The 22,885-nt window shown below is 40.8% G+C and overlaps 1 protein-coding gene across 8 annotated transcripts in view; it reads right to left on the bottom strand.

Moving 5' to 3' along the window:
* The window catches only part of CFLAR (CASP8 and FADD like apoptosis regulator), a 74,189-nt gene that overhangs the window by 33,952 nt on the left and 17,352 nt on the right, over positions 1–22,885 (bottom strand). The window contains exon 1 of one of the 8 annotated variants that reach the window (XM_040475834.1): positions 13,823–14,026. The exons of 1 other annotated variant lie outside the window; for it this stretch is intronic. The gene's annotated coding sequence lies outside the window, so the exon portion shown is untranslated. Of the gene's footprint in view, positions 1–363; positions 575–2,616; positions 3,027–9,830; positions 9,886–11,238; positions 11,342–13,822; positions 14,027–22,885 lie in introns of those variants that run through there. 6 more of the 8 variants (XM_040475833.1, XM_040475826.1, XM_040475832.1 and 3 more) reach the window with 6 other exon arrangements.

Here is a 22,885-nt window from a genome sequence, read left to right as displayed (position 1 = left end):
GACATTTGACAATGTCTTGAGACATTTTCGTCATCATTACCAGGTGGTGCTACTGGCTGTAGAAAACAGAGGCCAGGGATGCTGCTAAACGTCCCCGGATGTACATTCCCCACAAAAAGGAATTATCCAACCGCAAATACCAATAGTGCTAAGATTGAGAAACTCTACATTAGATAATTGAAAAAAAACTGGCTATCATAGACACTCAAATGAATTTATAAATACAATATAAGTCCAATAAAATTTTTTAAAAAATTTCCATGGACTGTGGCAAGCTGATTTTAAACGTATGTTAAGGAGGAGAAAGTCTAAAAATAGCCAATATAAGTTTTAAGAACAACCAGTTAGAAGAAGTTGCCTTACCGGATATCAAGGTTTTATACAAATGTAATATGGCACAGGGGATATATAATAAAGCAACCAATACACAGGTGAGGACTCAGAAATCAATCCATACACAGATGACTGAGGTGGTCCTGAAAATCAATAGAGAAATGACATTCATATCCAGAAATGGGGCTGGGATAATTGGTTATTCAATACATATAGGGGGAAATTGAGATCCTGTCCTCATATCACTTACAAGTCAATTCCACATGTACTCAAGTCCTGGATATAAAATTCTAAATGAAAATCTATAACCTCTGATTACAAAAGGATTTTATAAGACATAAAAAATACACATCCTTTTAAAAATGAAAAAGATTAAAAAATGATAAAGCACAGACAGAGAAGGCAAATGCATCATATTTAATTAACAAAGAGTTAGTATCCAGAATATAGAAAGCATTTCCACAGGGGCACCTAGCTGCCTCAGTCAGTAGAGCATGTGGCTCTTGATCTTGGGGTTGTTGGTTCAAGCCCCACAATGGGTATAGAGATTACTTAAAATTAAAATCTTTGAGAAAGAAAGAAAGAAAGAAAGGAAAGAAAGAAAGAAAGAAAGAAAGAAAGAAAGAAAGAAAGAAAGAAGGAGGGAGGGAGGATGGGCTAAATGGGTAAGGGGCATTAAGGAATCTACTCCTGAAATCATTGTTTCACTATATGTTAACTAATTTGGATGTAATTTTAAAAAAGAAAAAAAAATTAAAAAGAAAGAAAGAAAGAAAGAAAGAAAGAAAGAAAGAAAGAAAGAAATCCTGCAAATCAATAAGTATAAGACAAGCAACCCAAAGGGAAAATGGGCAATAGGCACTTCCCAGAAGAAAAAACCAAATAGCCACTAACCATAAGAGAAGATGCTTGAGCCATAATAGTGGTCAGCAAAATGCAAATTTAAGCTACAATGAGATATTACTTCCCATCAGCTAAATGCTAGTATCTGTTACCAATTGTCACAGAAATATAAAATCACCAACATTACTAGAAGAATCATAAATTAGTACAGCAACTTTGAAGAACAATTTGACAATATCTGGTAAAGATAAAAAATATACATTACTCTATGACATGAAAATTTCATTTCTAAGTAAATATCCTTTAAAAACTCTCAGACAGGTATACAAACTATACAGCCTGGAAAAGGAATGAACCAGAACTACATGAATCTCACAAACAAAACACAAAACAACACAACAAATATTTTTGCTGAAGCAAAAAGCAAGTTGCTAAAGCATACATACCATATGATTAATTCACATTAAGATCCTAACTGTTGGGGCGCCTGGGTGGCGCAGTCGGTTAAGCGTCCGACTTCAGCCAGGTCACGATCTCGGGGTCTGTGAGTTCGAGCCCCGCGTCGGGCTCTGGGCTGATGGCTCAGAGCCTGGAGCCTGTTTCCAATTCTGTGTCTCCCTCTCTCTCTGCCCCTCCCCTGTTCATGCTCTGTCTCTCTCTGTCCCAAAAATAAATAAAACGTTGGAAAAAAAAATTTTAAAAATTAAAAAAAAAGATCCTGTTAAAAATAATACCATATATTGTTTAGCAATGTGTGTATGTGTGTGTGTATATGTAGTGAAAATATTAAAACATACATAGTAATAATAAATACTGAATTCAGAAAAGTAGTTTCCATTACAGGATGAACAGAATGGGACTAGCTAAAAATGTACAGGGGAAATGACTGAATTTGTAACGTTTTACTTTATAAGCAGAGAAATAGGTATACAGATATCAAAATAAATGTGCCTCAAACCACATTCTCTGACCACAGTACAACAAAATTAGAAAACTATAATAAGCCAAAGGGAAACCCTACACATTTTCAAAGTAAAAAAAATTAGTTTTTTCTCTTCCACACCCAGCCTTTACCAGTTCACAAGCACTGTATAAAGAAAATACAGGTGTAGGGGAGGAGGAAAGGGAGAAGCAAAGCATGCTGTATAGAAACCAACTCACAGCATTCAAAATGCTTTTAGAGCTTCCGTGATGTATATATAGATAAATACTAGAACAAGAAAGCCTGGAGGCATCCCAAAGTTATCCTCCAAAAGAACAGGTCAGATTTTATTTAGCATGGTTCAAAGATGGAGAAGAGGGGGTTGGGAGTGGGTGGCAGTTCGAATGAGTTCTTTAAAGTTCCATGAAAGGACAGTGCTCACCACTTGCCAGCACCCCACCCCCCCCCCCCACCGCAACTACCACTGCCTGAGCTGCCTAGCTCAGCACTCCACTCACCTCCTTAGAAGTTCACTTGCAGCTGCTGAGAGACAAAGTGGGGATCCAAATCCAACTCTTTTTCTTTCTTGTTTTCAAATACCCAGTCCTCCTGATCAGTTAATATTCTGTCAGTTTGGTTTCACGCTACTGTTTTAAGCAGTTCACCTTCTCTAGCCAGAAAAAACTGGCATCTGGGTATGTTTTCTAAAATTTGTAAGAAATTCCCCTTTTCTTTTTCTCCCCTTACTGGCAAATTCTAGTTTAATTCTTCTTTTCCACACCTACACAAAATCTCCACAGTGCTTCAAACTGTCCCCAATCTTCACAACCAAAGCAACTAAGACCGGTTCTAGTTTCATTTCTCACATGGAGGTCATGGGACCGTTGCCATTTAAAAAAAACTAAACAAAGCTGATGCTGATGTCACCAGAGTTAAAATCCACAACACTGACTAATAGAAGGGGTGGTATCAGGTTCTAGAAACAAAAAACACTCCAGGTATTTTTAGTAGAAATACATGTAATACAGGTGCTTCCAAAACTGTTGTAAGGGCTGGAGGAAATGGCTCTCGCCTGGGCTTCTGAAAAAACCTCCTTTATACCCAGAAAGATCTTGGTTCAGCCAGGGCAGTGGGGAGTCAGGAGGCTGTCACTGGGAGTGCTGGGCTCACCTGCATTGGAGTGACCCAGAAATCAGAAAGCATCCGACCACACCACCTGCTTCCAACACCTCTAAATCTGGTGAGTGGACATGGTAACTGCTGCTGCCCAAATCCCTACCTCTCCACCACCATGCTTGCCAACAGAGAAACTAACAAGAGCAGCCAGCTGTTAGGCTTTACCTTGATTCTGTTTACAAATCTTGCCTGACTGCACCTAGCTGCCAGAACTTAGTTTACAAGCCAGTTGTAAAGGAGTCTAGGAAATGCAATTTGTAATGTTCCATCCTCTAGGCAGAGATGGGAATGGGTCTTGAGCACCAACTGACCTTAGCCACCACAGAAGGATAATCTATGAGGACATTTTTATCTTCTTTGTGGTTAAATCCTGGGCAAGGACCCCAGTGCCTGACTCATAGTAGGCACTCAATTAGTATTTGCTGAATGAATCAGTGAATAACTGGAGTCTTCACAAGTTGCTACCAGGTAATGGCCTCACTTCCTTTTCTCCCTGGACTGATCCTAGAGCACATGCTAACTCTCTCTGACCAACACCTGCAATTATCTTGCCCTTTTGCCTCCTGACCACCAGCTCTTCGGTATATGACTCGTCCTGATTTGCCAGAACTTTCCAGTTTTAGCACTAAAAGTCCTGTCTGTATCATCAGGAAACTCTTCAGTCCTGGGAAAACCAGGATAGTTGGCCACCCCAGCATCCCATCTTTGGATGGTAAGCCTCCTCCACTCATACATTTAGAGTAGCAAGTCATGCCAAGGAGAGAGGGAAAGATCACACCAAACCCTTGTGGCTTTCAACCTGACCTGGTCCTTACTGTCACTCAGCAACTACTTTTACAGGACCTTGGTCAGCTCCATCTCCACAGCTGCCTAACAGCTCTAACTTTCACCACCTACTAGTGCCATCCCTCATCAGTTGACCTTGCCATTTATCAGGCATAAGTTTCCACAACCTTCCACCTTCCCATTGTGGGGCCATCACCTGCTGCCCTTCACCTTTCCAGGGCCATCCACCCCATACCCCCCATGCCCTCTGTCTCTGTGAGCCCCTACAAACACTCTTTCATCAACCTCTCTCTACCTCCAGCTTATAAACATGTTCAAGTCTCTCCAATATTAAAAAAAGAAATAAAACAAAAAAGACCTTAAGCCTGAGATCCCAAGGCCAACCACCCTTTCACTTTATTTCCCTTCACATAAATGGAACCTTATGAAGGAAGAGTCTGCACTCAGTGCTTCAACTCCCACAACTTCAATTCACTCCTTAGTATGCCCCTTATCTGCATCCTCCCTCCCACCATATCCCTTATATAATGACACTCTGTGCCAAGCCATACTGGAACTTGAGGCAAAAGAAAAATCAGTAATACTGACGCTGTCTCTATTTTAAATTCTGATATTTTGTTCATTGTGACTTTTTTGCATTAATGTCAATTTTTTTTCAAAATATTACACTTAAAGATTATTTATCTTTTTTTAAAAAATTTTTTTAACATTTATTTATTTTTGAGACAGAGAGAGACAGAGCATGAACGGGGGAGGGTCAGAGAGAGAGGAAGACACAGAATCTGAAAGAGGCTCCAGGCTCTGAGCTGTCAGCACAGAGCCCAGTGCGGGGCTTGAACTCACGGACCGTGAGATCATGACCTGAGCTGAAGTCGGACGCTTAACCGACTGAGCCACCCAGGCACCTCAAGATTATTTATCTTGATTGCTGAGTTTGTGAGCACCCTCTTAAACGTTGTGCCTGAAGTAAGTGTCTTACTTGGCTCACCCTAGTATTCCAGTCCTGCTGACACTGGTCTACTTCCCATTAAGTAGGGAACTTGGTGACGTCCTAGTAGCTACATCCAAAGAGGAAGCCCTCTTTTACCTGGGCACACTACTCTGTCTGATGCTGCCGATTAATCCCTCCTGGAAAGTCTTCTTTGGCTCACCTCAGACCACTATAGCTTATGCAATACCTCCCTAACCTTCTCTGACTCCTCAGTACCCTCTTTCAGCAACTTCTCCTAGCAACTATCTTCTAGCAACTATCTCTCACCCAGACTTTTTCCCTGGTCTTTCTGTTCTCCCTGCCTATGGTCTCAACCCCTCCAAATTGATCTCCTTTCAGAATGAACTTTATGACATTCTTGCTTGACTAAGTCATTTTCCTGTTTTAAACCTTCCAATGATTTCTCATCTCCCATTGCAGGTTCCAGTTTTCTTTGCATTCAAGGCTCCTTGTAGTCCAGCATCTGCCTTCATCTCTTATTAACACAGACTTTGCACATTTGGCTTCAACCTAACTTCAACACAGAGTTCTTTTCCATGCCTCTATGCCTTTGCTTGGACTACCCTCTTCTACTTACACGTCTAGCAAAAACAAAACAAAACAAAACCCTTCTCAGTTTTCAGGGCCAGCTGAAGCATCTCCTACTGTGTAAAGCTTTCCTGGGAAAAGCACACACAGACTTAGCCAGTAACTTTTTTGTATTATCACAGTACTATGAACATACCTCCTTGGTATCCAGCATTAATCCCAATAGGCGAGAGTAAAGTGTGGTTAACTTAAGTCAGGCTTCTCAATCTTTCTCACAGGATGTCAATTTTGCCTCCAAACTATCTGGTATCTAAAGCACATAACATTCTCTGTAATCAGCAGCACAGCCACCAGCATAACTGGTTTCCATTATACCTCAACGTGTCCAAAGACATACTGAATATTCCATTCTTTGTAGTGCTTCTGTATCTGAAGCAAGATCATAGCATGGCATGAAAACAAACATGGTCACAGTATGAAAGCAAATGTAATTTCCCTGAAACCACAAAACTGAACAGTGATGGAGAAAAGCCAGCTTTGCCAGCTGCAGAAAGCAGCATGCAAAGCTGGAACTTTCATGTGTCTGGAAATCCCCACTGAGATACGAACATAAAGTCCCCGAGAGAGTCACCCAGAAGATTCTGAAAGGATCAAGGAGAAGGGGTTACATGATCCTGGGCAAAAGAGAAGTAGCCATCTCATGGGAGTTCTAGAACCTAACAGAACCCACCTTCCTCCCGTTTGTGTACAGAATCTGTAGAGGTGGGAAGTTTGTGTAACAATTCAAGCAGCTAATATAATGAACCCTCTTTCCTCCTCCACCTGAGGCATTTTAAACCTCAGAGAGCACATGAAATGCCATTTTGCCCAACCTCCCCCCCACACACACACACAGATATTTAAAATGAGGTCTATAAATAACAGATCATTATGTGGTTCCTGATTTCTGGAATGCTACAGATACATACTCAAACATAGTCTAGATGACCATATACTGAAGCTGAGCCATAAACACTCCAAGTTGAGATGTTACTGACCACTATTATGCATTAGTAGCTAAAATTATATATTAAAACATGATTTGGCTTCACAAGCCATGCGCTTCAATTATAGCAAATTTCCCAAAAACAATAGATAATCTCAATTATAAAAAGACATAAAATTAGAAGATTTTTTTAAAACATTTTTTCTCAGTTAGAAAGGGAGAGAGCCAAACCATAAGAGACTCTTAAAAACTGAGAATAAACTGAGGGTTGATGGGGGGTGAGAGGGAGGGGAGGGTGGGTCATGGGCATTGAGGAGGGCACCTATTGGTGTGAGCACTGGGTGTTGTATGGAAACCAATCTGACAATAAATTTCATGTTAAAAAATTTTGTTTTCTTTTTTTAAGTAGGCTCCACGCCCAACATGGGGCTTGAACCCACAATTCTAAGATCAAAAGTTGCATATTCGACAGACTGAGCCAGCGAGGTGCTCCCCTAGAAGATATTTTTATGAAGTTCTTTAATGAAGTTCAGGCCCATGACTCTCAGGGAAGCTCCCACAAACGCCAACATAACATTACCACCAATCACCTCCCTGTTTTATAACAGTTGCATAGAAGCTGCAGAAAATGAGGGAATGAAAGAACCACAGAACAAGAAAGGATCTAGATAGAAGGAGATTATAAATCATCTAATCAGATACAAAAACATAAACAGAATCACCAGGGGCAATAAAAGTAAATCCTTTTAATGCAATGGCCCACTCCATCTTAACCAAAGTTAAATTTCCACAAGGGCAAACTTCTCCTACATAGCCCAAGCACCTAAGAGTATCTCCCCAAGAATACCTAAGAGTTCTGCCCAACTTGTAATTAAACTCACTGCAAATAGATATCTCCATGTTCTCTGGCCAGTGCTTTTCTGTCCCAACCTCTTTGCTCAAGCATTTGCCTCCATTTGGAAAGCTCCTCCCCTCTTCCCAGTCTCTACCTATTGAAATTCTACCCCACCATTCAAGACTTCACTTCCATAAGCTTATCTTGATCCCCAAATCAAGTCATCTCCTGCTGCTTAGTAGCACTGTTTTATTTATTTATTTATTTATTTATTTATTTATTTATAGTCTTTATTTATTTATTTTTGAGAGAGAGAGCACAAGCAGGAGAGGAACAGGGAGGAAAGGAGACACAGAATCCAAAGCAGGCTCCAGGCTCTGAGAGGTCAGCACAGAGCCTGACGCAGGGCCAGAACTCACTAACTGTGAGATCATGACCTGAACCGAAGTCAGGCACTTAACCGACTGAGCCACCCAGGTGCCCCATCGTAGCACTGTTTTTACTTTCGTCTGGCATTTATCTTATTCTAGTTGGGTACCTGTCATATGTGGTGAGGTCCTTGAGGATTGGTAGGTTCTCATTCACCTTCATTAGGCTGTGGTGAGCCCTGGCCAGGCCTGCCAAAAACAGACTGGTCATCATTACACAGCTCCAGCAGGCCTGAACATGTGTAATGCTTACTCATCCTTTCACAATGTACAATGAAGCAAGATGGGAGCAGATATCATAGTTGGAACCTGACTGTTAGATCCAGGAAACAGATTGTGAAAGGTAGCTCTTGCAAATATAAGGGGTAACAATGCTATTGGTTAAGTAACAGTGGCTTAAATGTGCTTTGTAAAAGGCTGGGTGAGCCCCTATGCAGGGCTTCCTAGGACCTGGCAGGACCTCACCTTGAACAGGCAGAATACAACATCTCTAGCCAAGATGTGTTAACAAAAGGTACATCTCCCTGTACCTTTAGCTAAAAATTTACCTTTTGCATTTATCACAATTTCTAAAACCCTAAGATTTATGTGTCAGGATTTTCATTTTTGCCAAGTCTCTAGGCAGGTCCTCTGTGTGTGGTATAATTCTCAAAGGATGGACTCAAAGATGCCTAACTTTAAAGAATTCTTTTCTCAAATAGGACATCAACAAAATTACTAATACTTTGGGGCACCTGGGTGCCTCAGTCAGCTAAGTGTCCAACTCTTGGTCTCATGGCTTCATGGGTTGGAGCCCCACGTTGGGCTCTGCACTGACAGCATGGAGCCTGCTTGGGATTCTCTCTCTCTCCTCTCTCTCTCTGCCCCTCCCCCACTTACGCTGTCTCTGTCTCTCTCAAAATAAATAAACTTTTTAAAAAATTACTAATACCTTGTATGGCTCAGATACGTACAAAGAATTAAGGCTAGGTCACAGCCCTTCTTTGCACTACTTGGAACTAAGATCTGGTCTCTGAACTCAGACTTTGCTGAAGCATTAAAATTTGGAATCCTGCTTAAACTCAGTTTTGCCTGTTGGTTTTTGTTGCTGTTGCCGTTGTTGAGGAAATTGAAGCCTCAGAGTAAATTGATGAATGTAGTAAATGCCTCACACTATCATATGGCTGTTTGGTGTCTTCTTTATCACCATACAACTGCTATCAGGAAGATACACATTCCCTCTTCTCAAGGTTTTCATCAAAGGACTCAAAAGGGGGTCAAGAAACAACCAAGGTATCAGTTATGCTACAGTAAAATAAAATATTTAGCAAATATTCTCTGAGGCCCATCTATACAAGACTAGCTTGAATTAAAAATTCAACCTAGGGGTGCCTGGGGTGCCTCAGTTGGTCGAGAGTCCAAATCTTTTTTTTTTTTTTATGTATTTTTGAGAGAGAGAGAGAGAGAGAGAGAGAGAGAGAGAGAGAGAGCGCACACAAGCTGGGGAGGGGCAGAGAGAGAGAGAGAGACAGAGAATCCAAAGAAGGTTCCAGGCTCTGAGCTGTCAGCACAGACTCCGATGCAGGGCTCGAACTCACACACCATGAGATCCTGACCTGAGCTGAAGTCAGATGCTTAACCAACTGAGCCACCTAGGCGCTCCAAGAACCCATCTTATGGTTTGGGAGCTTGAGCCCCACATTGGGATTCTCTCTCTCTCCCTCTCTCTGCTCCTCCCTTGCTTGCACTCTCTGTCTCAAAATAAATAAATAAACTTAAACAAATTCAACCTAATAGGTATATTTTCTCAGTTTATACAACAGATTCTTAGTAGCTAAAGGGACAAGGTTAGCCCATCAGGAAACAGTCATGTTCAAAATCACAAGTTGTGCATAATACCGGAGACACAAAGCTCTTAAACTTATCTGGAAAATGAAGAAAAGTGAAGAAGAAAACTAAAATTCCTCATTTGCTTCAGCCCCATCATTATCTCTGGTACCTGTTTCCAGCTTCTCATTTCCTACCTGGTTCCTCTTTCTACTTTCCGTGGCATTCCTGTTGACAACCCGGGTGAAAAAGATAGACTCAGTAAATGCAGGTGCTCAGTAAATGTTGAATGTAGGGAATAATTAACTTATTATTTATTTATTTTATTCAATTCTTGCAAGGAATTTGATTCATTCACCAGATAGTATCCACGCAAGATTTTCATGTGCTTTATTCTTTAAAACAAATATCACTGATTTAAAAAACTATACTTTTTGAAAGCTTCAAGTCCAAAACCAAAACCAAACAAACAAAATATAGTAAGCTAAAGTGAAGATCTGAAAGAAGTTTAAAAAAAAAACAACAAAAACAACAACTCAAGAACTTGACAAGTAGGTAAGGAAGCTTATCAGATGATAAAAGGAAACCATTACCCTGGGGAACATTTTAAACCTTGGAGCACGGAACTACAAGAGGATTTTTCAATTATATTGAAAAACTGAAGCAAATAGATATTAATGTAAATAAAATGGGTTAATTTCTCCAGTAGAAAGGTTCCATGTAGAAGACACAAACCATCTTGAATATATACATGAACGTTATATCACATCTTTCACAAGTACTGAATCAACAAAGATGACAACCCAATATATAGAATAAGAAGAAAACAATGAGGAAGCTGTTTGTTTTGCACAAAAACTTAAATGGCCAAATAAAGACAATATGGCTAAAAGCAGAGACCATCAGAGAAAAAAGCAGTTTTATCTGGAAAGAAAATATTAAAATATATACATATTCATCATTCATTCATTCATATGTACATGGAGTCAAAGAAGAAATTACTTCTCTAAACCCAGAATTGAGGGAGAAAAAACACTGGGGGCATATGAGCAAGCAGATGAATTAAATGTAAATTGTGGATACACATATTCTCAGAAACAAGAAAGGTGGTCATTAGGGGGGAAAAATCATTAGAAACACTGATGCCAGAGGGGAGTGAAATTACATCTGAGAAAAATAGAGATGTTAATAGAAAAAAAAAAAAAAACAGTTCTGAAATGCAGTTGAACAGCATCATACAAAATAAGAAAACAAAAGAGCAAAAAATTATAGATTTAAAAACACTTAAAAGGCTGTATTTGAATGTGTAAATGTCTGAAAAAGACACTAAACTGCAACCTTTGGTTATCTTAGGGAACAGACTCCTGAGAGCTTTCTCTATTTACTCTGCATGAATTTTAACACAGAAAATTATAATACAACTTAACTGAAAAGTTTTTAAAGAAAAGTATTAGGATACAGAGTGTTAAGTGCAATTCATGGTGAGTGTAAAGACAGCCACAGAGTGTATGAAAATGTAGAGGAAGGGAACATTCGTGGGTGGGTTATGAAGTCTTGGGAGAGGAGGTGACAAGCTGAACATAAAGGAGAAATAGTGTTTCTTACCTCACTGATGCATAGTACGGAAAACAAGAATGAGCGTTGAGTACATGTTGCCCTCTGTTACCTGTCATTACTTCTCCAACTGGCCCCACCATCTTCCTCCCATTCCTCCCCTGTCAGTGGCCCCCCTCCAGGACCCTTAAGCCCAAGTTACCCGTGTGGATAACTGCTCCGTCTCCCCCAACCTCTCTGAGAGCCTCTGGGGGAAGGAACCAAGTTCAGTTCCGTCTCTATGTCCCCAGCACCCAGAACTCAGCCTGGCCCATAGGAGCTCAATAAATGTTTGTAGGATTACACTGAATCAAAGGAAAGGAGTCAGTTGAGTCCAAAAACACGACTTTAATTAACTTTTGCGGCCCTACAAAAGAAGAAATAACCAAACGGAGTCCGTTCCTCAGATTTAAAAAAGTGACACGCCTCGTGACTTATACTGCTGTAAGATGAATCCCCAGGAGGCTCCAGAACCGGCCGGAAGGGCCAAGAGGGGCTCAATCCTTTTCTGCCAGGATCCGGGACAGTTACAGCCCCGGAGCCCAGGGCGACTCCCGCAAGGGGGCGCAGGTCGAGAGAGGAGAGACGGACAGGATTCTTACTCTACTCATGCCCGGGTAGGCCGGCTCTTCCCGCTGGATCTCAGGCGGGAAGGGGACCCACCAGTGCGGGACCTGCCGTTAGGGGAAACCGCGCCGGGAGTAGTACTCCGGGAACTGGAGGAGAGCGTTGCACGCATCAACAGGTGCACTCCCCATTGGGCTTTCCGCGAGCCTCTTCCAGCTGAGCCCCTGTGCGCCTCTTCCAGGCCGCCCACAAGAGACTTAAGGCTCGAGAACCCTCAGCCCCCCACACCTAAGAAACTCCACGAGAGCACATGCGCTGCTGTCCCGAAACTCTCCGTTGTGTAAGCAAAGGGCCCACGTGGCGCTCCGGGGAATTAACGTGCTGCTGGGGGAGACCAAGTGGGTGGGTGCTGCGGCTACGCCCCACCTCCCCACTGAGAGTGAAGGTCTGACTCGCGGGCGCCCCAGAGACGAAACCTGCTTCCGTTTCAATTTGCGGTAGGCCCCCTGCTACCCTGAAAAAACTGCCCTTTACTACACTCCCACCCACCCACGCCCATTTCCAGGGGGCAAGGTGCACTTCACACCTGCAGGCGGATTCAGTCTCCTTAAAGCAGGTGCAAGCTAGTAAGTAATATAGTGTTACAGAGAAGTACCAAGGTCAGTAACAAACAGAAATCTAAAACATAAAGTCGTTAGAAAAGGCCATTTTAATCAGGACCTTCATCCCAGAAGCTGTAAGTAAAACACAAGGTAACATGAAAAGGGAAAACTTCTGTATGGCAAACATTCAAAATTCCTTTCCAAATTTGAGTCTTTTCTTTTAAATTTTGGAGTTAAGCCAAGTTTTTTCCTAATGAACTTTATTGTAAGATTATTTAGGGGCACCACCAGAGGGAAAATACCAAAAATTCTGTTCCTCTTATCTGAAATATCTTAACTAAAGTAGGTCAAGCCCACCAGAGCCCAGTTTAAATTTTAGATTACCCAGGTCTGTCGGTGTCCAAATGCTTGACATATTCTATTGGCACTACAGTCTCATTGCGTAAAAAATTTCAAGTGTCAACAAATGAAAATAATTCGAGGCAATTTAGTGTCCTTACTAACCTACGCCCTTACTCATTTCCTGTTCCCTTGAACCAAAAACGTACTTCAGTGGCCTTTGTTCTATTGCATTCCACTGTTAATGTTTAAAAAGAACAAGTCCTTCTGTCCCAATCCGGACACAGTCAAGAAATAACATCTTGAACTCAACGTCTCCCAGTTCTTTGGGGGGAGGCGGGGAGCGGAGAACAAGTTTAAGCTAAGGCTTAACCAAAATCTTACCAATCATTCCAAACTTTCGCAAAGTTTCGGTGCAATTTGCCAAAATACATATTGCACTGCTGTGAAAAACAACAGTCCTGACCTACTTCACCAGGCTATGGGGAGAAAGTAAAAATTCCTGCCAGACCAGCTACTCGGGCGGAGACACATACATACTGCTGCAGGAAAAGTCTTCTTTCTCATCAACTTTTCGAAAGAAAAAAAGCCAAGTCTTTTGAACAGTTTACCCCAGGAATTGAGCAACTCTCAATTTTAAGCAACGTTTATTCGTCCTCTGGAGCTTCAGTGTTAGGCAAGGGTTACGTGGGCTGGAGGGTAGGGGCTCTCGGGACAGCACCCGGGACCCTGGCAGCCTCCCGCGGCCCTGCTGAGAAGTGGGGTGGGGGAGGGCGAGGGAGCGGGTTTGTTAGGCGGTTTGTCCCGCTGCCACCGCCCCCAGCCGCCCCCTCCCGCCCCGGGGAGGGCGCCCGCCAGTCCAACGGGAGGTAAGGACCCCACAGGACTGAGTCACCTGCCAGAAGGCCCCCTCTTCCCGTAACCCCTGCCTGGCTTCTCCCGCCCCAGACCAGTTCCGGGAAGAGCTAGTCCGCGAGTAGCTGCGAGGGGCGGGAGGGGCGGCTGGGGAGGCGCCCCCGCCCCCACCAGCCTCGAGTCTTGGATCTGGGGAGGGTGGGGAGCGGGGAGAGCAAGCCCTGGGCACTTACCGTCCTGCTCACCGCGGGGCTCTTCTTAGGCTGCCCTGTCAGGCTTCGCTGACACTGACGCAGAAAATCGTAGGCAAGATGGAGAAAGGAAACTGAAAGCCTAAGCCTGGAAGCGGACGTGGCGCCTTCCTGCCCAGTCACGCCTCCATTGGCCTTGCTCACCCAGGAAAAGCCGCTAAGAAAGCTTGATGGCCTGACGTTCACTGTGTTAAACCCAGAGACCCCCCTCCGCGCCCCTACTCACCAATCCCTGAGTCCTTTTGAATTAAAGCACTGCTGTGCCACAGTCAGCCAGCTGTTAATACCCTCTATTACTGAGCAGGGGAGAAAAAATATCACCCCAAAATGTGTCTTTGGCATGTGGATTGTTCTGGTGATTATTTTCAAGAAACAAACTCTGAAAGAACCTTTGACCCTCCCTCTAACTGTGTAGACGAATTTGGATGTGCTCTAGGAAGGGACCTATCAACATAGTTAACTATAGTATAATATGAACTAGGTGTTTTAGACAGGGAAGAATTTAGCAAAGTCTGTTAAAATTCCTCTCTCTGTCCCATTGTTTCCGTCTGGCCCAGCAAACATTTGTTTACCGAACATTTACTCTCTTTCATCTTCCTGTGAATTGTCTTTCTTCCCTTTGAGGTCCCAGGTCCCTGACCCCTCCCTTCTCCTTATCTCTGAATGACACAGAAGCCTCACTTGCCTGACTGCCTGATAGGTAGGTAATTAAATTTTGTAGTCTGTTAATCTGTCATATGCCAATTTAATTCTTAGACCAGACAAAAGAAGGTTGAAAGGTAAAGTAAAATTGTCTTCTTCCTCAATATCTGGATAGGCTATGAACCCAGGGTGTTTGTTTAAGGTAGTTCTAGTTGTCATTAAGAGCAAGCAAACACTGCTAGTGTTTGGATACCAATGCATGGGAATGAATAATAATCGCAAGTGCAAAAGCACTTTATATTTTAATGTTTATTCCTAAAAACCACTTTCTTCTGTGTCTTTTTTTTTTTATTTCTTAACTTTTCTTGAAATCAATTTAAGCTTATAGGAAAGTTGCAAGAATAACACCAAAGATTAACTACTGGCCTGACAGCATGAGGAGCTCAGATGACCCACTCCCCAGTGATACTGATGAAAATTATTTTAAAACAAGCGAACAACAAATAATCACTTAAACCCTTGGAAATAGTCCTAAGAGAAAAACAGCAAATGAAAAAAATATCGATTCAAGAAAATCCATGAAAATGTGATAAGAAAGGCGAGTGAGAATCTGTAGTATTTCAACCAGGACCGCTTCACCCTCTCTACTCAGCAGAGACCTCACTCTGCTGCAATCAAGAACACAGGTTCTCCTCTCCCCATAATTCCAGGGGGTGGAGCAGAATGTCAGCAATTCTCACCAGGCCCTAGTACCTGACGCTAAGGCTAAATCCTGGGTAGGTGTGGTTGAGAGATGGAGGATCTTTTCTCCCATCCAGTCCACTCATGGAATAGAGGATCTACCTTGGGCTAGAGTGCTGTGAATACTAGGGACCTAATCACCCTCACCTTGGAAGTGGTAGTTGGGACCAGAGAGATAAGCCAGAGGACCTCAGGCTACTACCCCCTCCTCTACCTAGAGTTCAGCCCCTAAGAGCAGAGATGTGACTCAGTTTGCCGCTGTTCTTCCTCTTCCCCAAAGCCCTGGCTCTCTAATGGGGGGGGGGGGGGGGGGCATGAAAAACATAGCTTAAATCTCTTCCTAAAGGAAGTGATTTCATGTGCCAAAAACATGGAGAAATGTAAGCCAAGCAGTGCTCTCAAAAACCTGGGGGTTTTGGGGTTAGGCAATTGTGAGGAGATTCAAGATATGGGCTAAATTGTAAGTTGGCTAGTTTGCCAGAGAGAACCAAAGATAAAGACAGTTGAGGGAAGCCCTCCTTGGATGAGAACAGATAATAACACTGACCTCATAAAATATTGCTTCAAAGGACCCAGAAGTTGATTGGATCCATTTATAGAAAAATTTATGTCTCAGGACAGCATTGAAAATAATAGAGCAATCAGGCAGTAAACTGTTGAAGTTTAACAGCTGGGTGTGGTCAGGAAATAAGACAAAGAGAGCTGTAGCCAAATTACCATAATACTAGGATAAAAACATCAGAAATTTAAGGGGGGGGAGTAAACTTTACTAAAATAATCCAGCCAGTCACTAAACAAATAAACAAGCAAATAATTATAACAAAGTGAGGAGGACGAGGGAGGAAAAATAAGCACCCAGAGTTGGTACTTGTAATAAATGCCCAGTTTCCAAAGAAAAAACAAGGAAGCATGCAAGGAAACAGGAAGGTATGACTCATACACTGGAAAAATAGGCAATAAAAACTGCCTGTGAGAGCAACTTGATGTCAGATTTATCAGAAAAAAATTCAAAGTAGCCATTATAAATATTTTCCCAGAGCTAAAGAAAAGCAGGATTAAAGAAGAAAGGTACTGATGAAGTTTGGGGGTGATGCATGGAGTGGTCCAGAGCCAATGGCCAAGAAAGAATTCTTGAAGACATCTTTGGTGCAAAAACGTGATTTTATTAAAGCATGGGAACAGGACCCGTGGGCAGAAGAGCGGCACAGGGGTCATGATGGATAACTCATTATATACCCTCAGGTTGGGAGGGGGTCAGGGATAGAGTAAGTCTCTAAGGTATTTTGGGAGCAAGGTTTCCAGGACCTTAAGGGGCTAGATGTTGCTAGGCAACCATTTATTACCATTTAATAAAACCTCAGTCACGAGACCCTTCAGATATATATCAGGGGGCCATAAGCCACGTATCACACATCATTAAGCCACATATTACATACTATGTCACACATATCCCACCTGGGGTGGGGAGGGGTGGGTGGGAAAGAAGCGTGCTGTTAGCCTGTATTTTGCCCTCAGCTTGGCCCATACTCCTTCATCAGTATGAATGTCATATCAAAGAGAGACTACCAATAAAGAGATATTCAGTCCCTAGAGCAGGGACATAACTCAGAAATTATAGAAATGAACCAAATAGAAACTCTGGAGTGGAAATAACTTTATTATGGGCTCAACAGTAGATTTGAACTGGCAGAAGAAAGAATAAGCTAACTAGGAAATGGAGATTATACAAGCCAAAGAACAGAGAGAAATGAAGAGAGCCTCAGAGAAATGTGCAACACCATGGAGCACACCAAACACGTGCATAATGGGAATACCAGAAGAAAATGAAAAAAAGCAGAAAAAATATACAAAGAAATAAGAGCTAAAAGCTTCCCAAATGTATTCAAAAACTGTAACCTACACATCCAGGAAGCTCCAAAAATTCCAAATAGGATAAATGCAAAGAGCTCTACAAACAGATGCATTACAGTAACAATGCTGAAAGTCAAAGACAAGGAATAAACCCTGAAAGCAACAAAGGAATAACAACTCTTGCTTACAAGTATATACCAGTAAGGTTAATAGTTGACTTCTCACCAAAAACTAAATAAAGGCTAAAGGCAATGAGAAAACATATTCAAAGTGCTGAAAGAAAAAAACCTTTCAACTAAGAAATAAGGTGGGGAAATAAGAAATAAGGGGAAATAAGGTGAAATACTCAAACAAAAACAAAAAAATTATGCTAGCACATCTGCCTTATAAGAATTACTAAAGGAAGTTCTTTAGGCTAAAAGCAAATAACTCCAGACAGTAATTCAAATACACACAAAAAACAAAGAGCACCAAAAAAAGTAGTTACAAAATTATAAAAGGCAGTATAAATAAAAACAATATGGAGGTTCCTCAGAAATTAAAAATAGAAATACCATAATATCCAGTAATTCCACTACTGGGTATTAAAGAAAATGAAAACACTAATTCAAGAAAATATATGCACCCCTATATTTACTGCAGCATTATTTGCAATAGTCAACTTAAGTGTCCACCAATATATGAATGGAAAAAGATGTTTATACATATATGCATACATATATATATACACACAATAGAATATTAGTCATAAAAAAAAGAATGAAATCTTAACATTTGTGACAACATAGATGGACCTAGAGGGTATTATGCTGAAATAAGTCAGACAAAGACAAATGATTTGATTTCACTTATATGTGGAATCTAAAACACTAACACACATAACAAATGAGCAAACAAAAAAATAGAAACAGACTCATAAATACAGAAAACAAACTGGTGGCTGCCAGAGGAGGGGGAGTGGGTGGGTTGATAGGAAAAATAAGGGAAGAGGATTAAGGAGTACAAACTTCCAGTTATAAAAGAAATAAGTCCAGACTAAGTACAGCATAAGGAAAATTATTGCAATAACTTTGTATGGTGACAAAAGGTAAATATACTTATGGTGAGCATTTCATAATGTAATTGTCAAATCATTATGTTGTACACCTGAAACAAATATTATATGTCAACTATAATTCAATTAAAAACAAAAAAATGAAAATATAGAAAATAGTATAAATTAATATTTCTTCTCTTCCTCTTAATTGGTTTAAAAAGCAATTGTGTAAAGTAATGTAATGGATCATCGTGCCTATAACAGAGAAATTAATATATGTGAAATATATTTGCCAATAATAGCACAAAGGAGGTGGGTAGGAGCAAAGCTATACTGGGATAAGGAAATGACTACAGATGGTAAAGTAATAATTGTACCAATGTATTTTTGAATGTATAACATTAATTGATGTGATATATAACAAAATACCACAAAGGGAGGAAAGAGGGAATAGAGCTATGTAGGAGCAAGATTTCTATATTTCATTGGAACTAGCTAGTATAAATCCCAGCTGCCTCTGGTAAATTAAGATGTAAATGGTAAACCATAGAGAAATCACTAAAAAATAACTTTAAAAAATATGTTGAAAAATCATTAAAGAAATTAAGATACTACATTAAAAAATATACGCTTAATGCAAAAGGAAGCAGTAAAGGAGATATAAAGGGACAGAAAAGGCATGAGACACATAGAAAACAAAAAGTAAAAGTAAAATGGCACATGCAAATCCAACTATGTAAATAATAATATTAAATGGACAAGGGGGTACCTAGGTGGTTCAATCGGTTAAGCATCCGACTCTTGATTTTGATGCAGGTTTATGAGTTTGAGCCCCTCGTTGGGCTCTGCGCTGACAGTGCAGAGCCCACTTGGGATTCTCTCTCTCCCTCTCTGTCCTGCCCTGCTCACACTCTCTTTCTCTCTCTCTCTGAAAATAAACCATCATATGTATATACACATATACATATGTAATGTGTATGCATATGTATGTATATGTATATACATACAATATGTATGTATGTGTATATATGTGTGTGTGTGTGTGTGTGTGTGTGTGTGTGTGTGTATACACACACACATATGTATACGTAATGGAAAGGCTCAAATAACCTAATCAAAAGGAAAGCTTGTTAGACTGTATTGAAAAAAACCTATGCTCGAGCTGTAACTGTCTCGTGGTTGGTGGGTTTGAGCCCCGCATCGGGCTCCCTGCTGACAGTGCAGTTCCTGTTTGAGATTCTCTGTCTCTCTCTCTCTCTCTTCCCCTCCCCTGTTCACTCTCTCTTTCTCTCAAAATAAATAAACATTTTTTTTACAATACAAAGATACAAATAGATTGAAAATAAAAGTATGGAAAAACCATAGACCAGGGGAAAATATTTCCAATACATGTCTCACAATGGACATAAAACTTGAATATATGAACAATAATAACAAAACAAATAACCCATTTTAAAAATACGCCAAAGAGGGTTGCCTGGGTGGCTCAGTCGGTTAAGCGGCCGACTTTGGCTCAGGTCATGATCTCTCGGTCCGTGAGTTCGAGCCCCGCATCGGGCTCTGTGCTGACAGCTCAGAGCCTGGAGCCTGTTTTCAGATTCTGTGTCTCCCTCTCTCTGACCCTCTCCTGTTCATGCTCTGTCTCTCACTGTCTCAAAAATAAATAAAACGTTAAAAAAATTTTTTTAATAAAAAAAATTTAAAAAAAAATACGCCAAAGATTTGAATAGACACTTTACAAAACAATTTCCAATAAGTACATGAAATGATACTTGATACCAATAATTATTAGGGAAATGCAAATTAAAAGCCTACTGGAATGGCTAAAATCAAAAGAACTGACAATACAAAGTATCAGCGAGAATATGGAACAACTTCAACTTTAAATTTTTTTTTTCAACGTTTATTTATTTTTGGGACAGAGAGAGACAGAGCATGAATGGGGGAGGGGCAGAGAGAGAGGGAGACACAGAATCGGAAACAGGCTCCAGGCTCTGAGCCATCAGCCCAGAGCCCGACACGGGGCTCGAACTCCCGGACCGCAAGATCGTGACCTGGCTGAAGTCAGACGCTTAACCGACTGCGCCACCCAGGCGCCCCTGGAACAACTTCAACTTTAATACAATGCTAGCAGAAATGTAAAATGGTACCACTTGGAAAACAGTTTGGCTACTTATTATAAAGTATACTTATCAAATGACCCCACAAAAGTACTCTTAAGTACTTATTCAAGATAAATAAAAGCATGTATCTGTACAAAGACTTGTATATGAACATTCACAGCAGCTTTACTTATAATAACCCCAAACTGGGAACAACTTAAAATTCCATCAATAGACAAATGGATAAACCATTGCAGTATATCCATGCAATGGAAATACTACTTAGCAGTAAAAAGAAATAAGCCAAAGATTCATGCAACGACATGGATAATTATGCCTGATATGCAAGCTAAATTATTTAGGGGAAATGTACTAATGTCTTTAAAATACATCAAAAAATAAGATGGATTGAAGAATGAACAAAAGGATGTGTTAAAACAAATATAGTAGAATCTAAAACATTTGACCTTTGAACTGTGCAGGTTCACATATGCAGATTTTTTTAGCATACTACTATAAATGTATTTTCTTTTCCCTATGATTTTCTTCATAACATTTTCTTTAGCTTACTTTATTGAAAGAAATCAACGGTTTATGTTATTGGTAAGGCTTCTGGTCAACAGTAGTTAAGTTTTTGATGAGTCAAAATTTATGCACAGATTTCTGACTGCATGGGTGATTGGTACCTCTAATCCCCTACATTGTTCAAGAGTCAATTTTAGTATAATCTAGTAGTAGGTATATGGGTGTTTACTGTAAAATTATTTCAGTTTTGCTTTATGATTGAACATTTTTTTAACCGAAAGGTTTGGGAAGAAAATATTGTGCTGAGTGAAAGAATCCAGACACACAAAATGTACAAGTATGATTTCTTTTACAGTACATAAAGTACTATATAGTTTATTTATATGACATTCTAGAACAGAAAAAAACAAATCTCTAGTGACAGAAAGTAAATCAGTGTTTGCCTGAAAGTGTTGATTATAAAGGGGGATAAGAAAAATCCTGGGGTGATGGAAATATTCTGTAACTGATTGGATGGTAGTTACATGGGAGTATATATTTGTCAAAAGTCATTAAACTGTACACCTTAAATAAATGTATTTATTTATGTAAACTACACGTTGATAAAGTTGATTTTAAAACAAAAAGGCAGGGGCACCTGGGTGGCTCAGTCATTTAAGTAACTGACTCTTGATTTCAGCTTAGGTCATGATATCATGGTTCCTGAGATCGAGCCCCTTGTTGGGCTCTGCACGGATAGTGCTGAGCCTGCCTGGGATTCTCTCGTTCCCTCTCTCTCTCTCTGCCCCTTCCGTGTGTGTCTATGTGCGCGCGCACTTGTACGCTCTCTCTCAAAAGTAAATAAACTTTTGGGGCACTTCGGTGGCTCATTCGGTTAAGCTTCCAACTTCGACTCAGATCATGATTTCACAGTTCCTTGGTTCAAGCCCTGTGTTGGGCTCTGTGCTGACAGCTCAGAGCGTGGGGCCTACTTCGGATTCTGTGTCTCCCTCTCTTTCTGCCCTTCCCCCACTCCTGCTTTTACTCTCTCTGTCTCTCAAAAATAAATAAAACACTTTAATAAAAATAAATAATAAAATTTTAAAAATAAATAAGTAAAACAAACAGGCAAACAAAAGTGGATGGGAAGCTCTGAGCTTCTAAATGGTTCTAATCCATTCTGATCATCTCACTGGATAATCTGGTTGAGCTATTTCCTTGGGGAACTTCCATTGTCAGTATTTTCATATTTTTCCTTTAGATTGTTCAGATTTAGCAAGAGGAATTTTTTAACCTCTCATCTGCAAAGGAAAGGCCTGGCTGCCAGAGCTTCCAAAGTGGAGTGGGAAAAGATTGTTGAAGTTTCCTAATCCAACAGGCATACCTCATCTTAGTTGGACATATTTGACCTGCCCCCTTCCCCACTTATTGAAACCCTTTCTTCCTTTGCTTAAAGGAGCCCACTCTCTCCAGATGAACCTCCCACATTTCTGGTCATTCCATCTCAGTCTCTTTATAGATAGAGTTCCTTTCCTTTGTTTTCCCCTTAAATATTGACTCTGTCCTTGACCCCCTTCTTTTTGTCAACCAGGATTCAATTATCTTTTGTTTCAGTGATCACACATCCCTCTACTGTATTTCTTTAGTTTCCTTGTCCATCTGATTTCTCTTATGGTCTGTTAGAGTTCTATCTGTCATCTGCCTTCATGAAGCACTAAAGGAATGTGTTGAGTACAGACTATGACAGAGAGAGTCAAGGTCAGAGGAGAGAAAAATAATCAGAGCCTAATGCCACCAACTGGTTCAGTGATGTCCCAGGCCTGGAGGGAGACGCTGACACAGATGTGGCATTTCCGAGTCATACTGCTGCTGTTCCTTACTTGAGATGACCTATTTCCATGCTGTTGCCCCACAGCAAGGAGCCCTTTTGCAACACAAAGCAAATGTTCAGACATTCTGGTTTTCCTTTCTTTTTGACTGAACATTAAAAATAAAATGTTAGGAAAGAAATCATTGTGCTAGTGGCAAGAAGTCAGACATCGAAGAGTACATACTGCTTTAGTACGTAACACTGAATTTAGAAATAGGGCTGTTTCCCCATGGCTCAGGGCAGACTCCAGTGGAGAAGCTATCACACACATATCCCCTCCTAGAGCCTGCAAAGATATT

Source organism: Herpailurus yagouaroundi, unplaced genomic scaffold, assembly GCF_014898765.1.
Source record: "Herpailurus yagouaroundi ecotype Mexico unplaced genomic scaffold, PumYag 140, whole genome shotgun sequence".
NCBI classification, from domain to species: Eukaryota; Metazoa; Chordata; class Mammalia; order Carnivora; family Felidae; genus Herpailurus; species Herpailurus yagouaroundi.
Note: the sequence above shows the minus strand (reverse complement) of the source record. Positions and strands in the feature narration are given on the sequence as shown.